This window comes from Lampetra planeri, chromosome 37, assembly GCF_965212315.1.
Source record: "Lampetra planeri chromosome 37, kcLamPlan1.2.h2, whole genome shotgun sequence".
Classification (NCBI taxonomy): Eukaryota; Metazoa; Chordata; class Hyperoartia; order Petromyzontiformes; family Petromyzontidae; genus Lampetra; species Lampetra planeri.
In genome coordinates, this window is record NC_136143.1 from 4,665,886 (window position 1) to 4,670,134 (window position 4,249).

The 4,249-nt window shown below is 53.8% G+C and overlaps 1 non-coding gene across 1 annotated transcript; it reads right to left on the reverse strand.

Annotated features, from left to right (window-relative positions):
• Positions 1-227: 227 nt before the first annotated feature.
• LOC144731102 (U6 spliceosomal RNA) lies at positions 228-334 on the reverse strand. The gene has a single exon (XR_013587909.1). It is a non-coding gene; the product is annotated as a U6 spliceosomal RNA (small nuclear RNA).
• Positions 335-4,249: the final 3,915 nt, after the last annotated feature.

Here is a 4,249-nt window from a genome sequence, read left to right on the forward strand (position 1 = left end):
AAATGAAAGATTTAACGAAAGATTGTTCGCTCTGCTCTCCTTCTCTCTCTACCCCCATCTCTGCCCCCCCCCCCCCCTCTCTGTACCCCCTCTCTTCCCACTCCATGTCGCTCTCTCTCTCGCTCTCTTTTTTTAACTACGACAAGTGCTGCATCTGCACGCAGCCCTTCTCCCAGTCAAACGGCCTCCGACGGGTAGCTTATATGTGCATGCAGAGCTCTCCGTCAAAAAATATGGAACGCTTCACGAATTTGCGTGTCATCCTTGCGCAGGGGCCATGCTAATCTTATCTGCATCGTTCCAATTTTAGTATATGTACTGCCGGAGCAAGTACTATCTCTATTTCTGTGTGTCTCTCTCTGGCTCTATCACTCTATCCCTTTCACTCTCTCTCTCTCTCTCTCTTTTGCTCTCTCATTATTGTTTGCTCTCTTGCTCTATCTTCTCTGTCTCTCGCTGGCTCTCTCTCACTCCATCTCTCCCTGTCTTCGAGAACGGCACTCGCCCCCGACAAAAGCACGTTACGGCTCTACGAGGGGATCTTTGTCTTCGCGTCTACACGCAACAGTGTTCTGTGTGTTGCTATGCTCAGGCTGAGCGTGGCTCTGAGCCGGCTCGGTTGAGCCAGAGTCAGAGCCAGGCCCGAGCTGAGCCGAGCCGTGACCACAACTATTGTCCTCGTGTTGCGTGAGAATGGGTTGCTGCCGTGAACAAAGTCGACTTAAAATTCCACGTTCCTATGGCGAGGGTGGGGGGAGGTGGGAAAGTCTGTTCACGGACCCACTACGGGCAACGACGTCCCAATAAAGTCGTGCTCATTAAACGTGGATGTACATTTTAATTTTAAATTAAATTAGTGAATAATGTATTACGCCTTTAATGAGCTACTGCTGTGGCATAATGGCTCAGGCGCGGGGCTCTACAACCAGCTGGTCGCGAGTTGGAGTCAATCTCCTGGAGCGGCATTTGAAACAGCGATGGAAGGTTCTTAAATCTACCCCCTCCCCCCGACGCCCCCCCCCCCCACCAAAACCCCCTCCTCCCCCCTGCTCCAGCGTCCCGCGGCTTCTGTTCACTCGAAATGATCGGCCGCGAGCGAGAATCCAACTCGGCTCCGCCGGGTTCGTAGCGCAGCGCGCTCAGCATTGCACCACCCCCCTCCCCATGCACACAGAGGCGAATGTCTCCCGCCTCATGGCATTAACCGTACACACTCACACACAAGGCAAAGATCACCCGCATAGCCTCAACATGCATTTGAGGCAAGTGCTGTTACCTGTGAAGGCCGCCACCGTACACTTGCATACAAGCGCCAGGTGACACCGTACAAAAACCCCCACCACCACGACCACCACCAAGACCACCACCACCACGACCACCACCACAACCACCGCCACGACCACCACCACGACCACCACCACCATGACCACCACCACGACCAACACCACCACGACCACGATCACCACCACTACCATGACCACCACCCACCACCACGACAACCACCACAACCACCACCACGACCACCACCACCATGACCACCACCACTACCACGACCACCACCACCATGAGCACCACCACCACGACCACCACTACCACCACCACGACCACCACCACGACCACCACCACCACCACCATGAGCACCACCACTACCACCACCACGACCACAACGATCACTACGAACACCACCATGAGCACCACCACTACCACCACCACGACCACGACCACCACGATCACCACCACCACGACCACCACCACCACCACCATGAGCACCACCACTACCACCACCACGACCACGACCACAACGATCACTACGAACACCACCATGAGCACCACCACTACCACCACCACGACCACCACGATCACCACGACCACCAGCAGCGCTCGGGTATCATCACGAGAGCGGCGTGGCTTTTTCGGCGCCGAACATAAACCCACGCGACAAGCTGACACGGAATATCAATATCAATAAGAGAAGTGTCGGCGTATCACCGAGCGAAGCCGGGTAATATGAATGGTGGGATTCGACTGATGGGATTACTCGCCACCTCGTGCAGGGCTAATGCGCCGTGCCTAACAAATGTGGTGGGTCGGAGCGATTCACTTCACCGCCAGAGTAACCGCTATACCCTGGGTGGGGGGGGGGACAGTCGAAATTACAGCGACAAATAGGACTCGCATCGCTTGCCATCTTTTTTTAAAGTTATTAATTTCATTTTTACCTTTCGTTGGCGATGTTGGTTGTTGCTGCTGCTGCTGCTGTGAATATCTTTGACGCACGGGTGAGAATCGGCATGATCGTTAACGAAAATTAAGGAACGGAAGATGGGACGTGTGCGGAGAGAAGGCAGGGAAAGGGGCGAGAGAGAGAGATGCCTTGCTCTGGAATTACATCGAACAGCAACGCAATTTGGTGGGGGCAGCAACGCGTGGATTAGAGGGCACACGCAGGTAAAACACGCGCTCCAAACTGTTACTAAAATATTTTAGTACGTGTTTTATTTTACCAGGTAAGGCCCACTGAGCTATATAGCGCTTTTTCAGGAGCGACCTGGCCACTAATGATAGCTGAACGAAGTGGCTTATCACGTGGAAATGTACAGCAGGCAAAAACTTTCAACGCGTGATGTTTATTCTAAATGTGGAGGTAAAAACCGGAGGACCCGGAAAAAAAATCCACACGACTACAAGGAGAGATAGAGAGACATGCAAACTCCAAATATACAGCAGCAGGCGTCAGCGTTGGGCTCGAACCCACGACCTCCTGTATAGCAGGCGAGGCAGTTGACATCTCCTAGCCACCTTGTTGAGAAGAAACACGCGTGGGGCTTGCGCAGGACGCGTCACGGCTGAAAATGGAACGATGAACGATCGGTCAAGAATAGCGGCCGAGTGGCAGCCGAGTCACTTTCTACGTGACTTTACCGAAAAAACCTAAGAAGATCATCCGGAGGGGTGTACGCCGACAGTGGAGATGGAGCGGTGAAATCAGTTTTATAGTGCAGGTCCTGGGTGGATTGTTGCGTCGCAGAATCGTGTGAAGTAGGTGGTGGTGGTCGCTTAGGGTGGCCTTTATCCAGCAGTGGATTGACCAAGGCTGCTGCTCCTGCTGATGATGATGGTCTGCATGAATGGGTGTTGCCGTGGTGTTCTGGCTGGCGCGCCGGACTCAACTTTTTCCTCTCTGATTCCCAGCCGCGCGCCGCTAACATCAGTAGCGAATGACATCAGAGCACGTCCTGGGTCCTCCCCATTCACCAAACCCTCACTGATCGGCGTGGTGAAGTATGATCAAACACCCCCCCCCTCTCCCCACCACCGCTCCAATGACAAACAACTATTGGGAGGCTTCCATTCATCCACAGATTCACAGAAAAAGGGAGCTGTACGTTGTCGTTATTTTATCCGGTGGAATTACACGTTTTGAAAGAGAAGATAGCTGGAATCGATGAAGACAAACAAAGCCCAGCAAACGTTCTGCAAACGTGACACCAATTTGAGCCGACGTGAGCGGGGCCAATTTAAGGGGCCATTTAAGGGCAGTCCCGGAATGATGGTCCAGCCGTGGGGTAATGGTGAGTACGGTGCACGTAGAATCCAGAGGTCGCCCGTTTGATTCCATCTCGGGGCGCGGCCGGTTTCTTCAAAATCTCCCCGGCTTCTGTCCGCCCGAGTAATACGAACGGCTTTTTTGCACCACAGTTTGCGCGGTGGGGGTTAAAGTGTTGGGTTAGCCGCCACCTCTTTCAAGACGGCTGGGCCAGTGCGAAACAAATTGTCCGTCTCGAGGGCCTGTCTCGAGCTCCCTCTCGGCAGCGGAAGTGCCACTTCCGTCGGCAGCGGCGTGAGCAAAGCAATCGCAGGGTTCGCGCCTTTATCGTAGATGCGGAACAAACCCCCAAAATATTGCACGAAGCCCAAAAAAACGAGGCAAAAAAAAACCACACACAGCAACAACAGCCACCGATTCGGCTTCTCAGACAAGCCCGGTGGCTTTGCCACAAATCAATGGCGACGCTCGCGGTCGGACGGCGCCTTGATAAAGATATGGATTTGTTACCGGGGTCCCCCCCGAAATCCGGCGCGCAGACACAACCCGGCGATTTACGCCCGCTATTTACCGGCCTAATCTCACGACAACGCGCGCTTGTACGCCACTTTAATAGAGCCCGTTGACAGCGATATTAAACGTATAAATTGTCGCGGTGTTAGAGATCGCGTGGCGCGCGGCCCTCCTTGAACACAAAAAAAA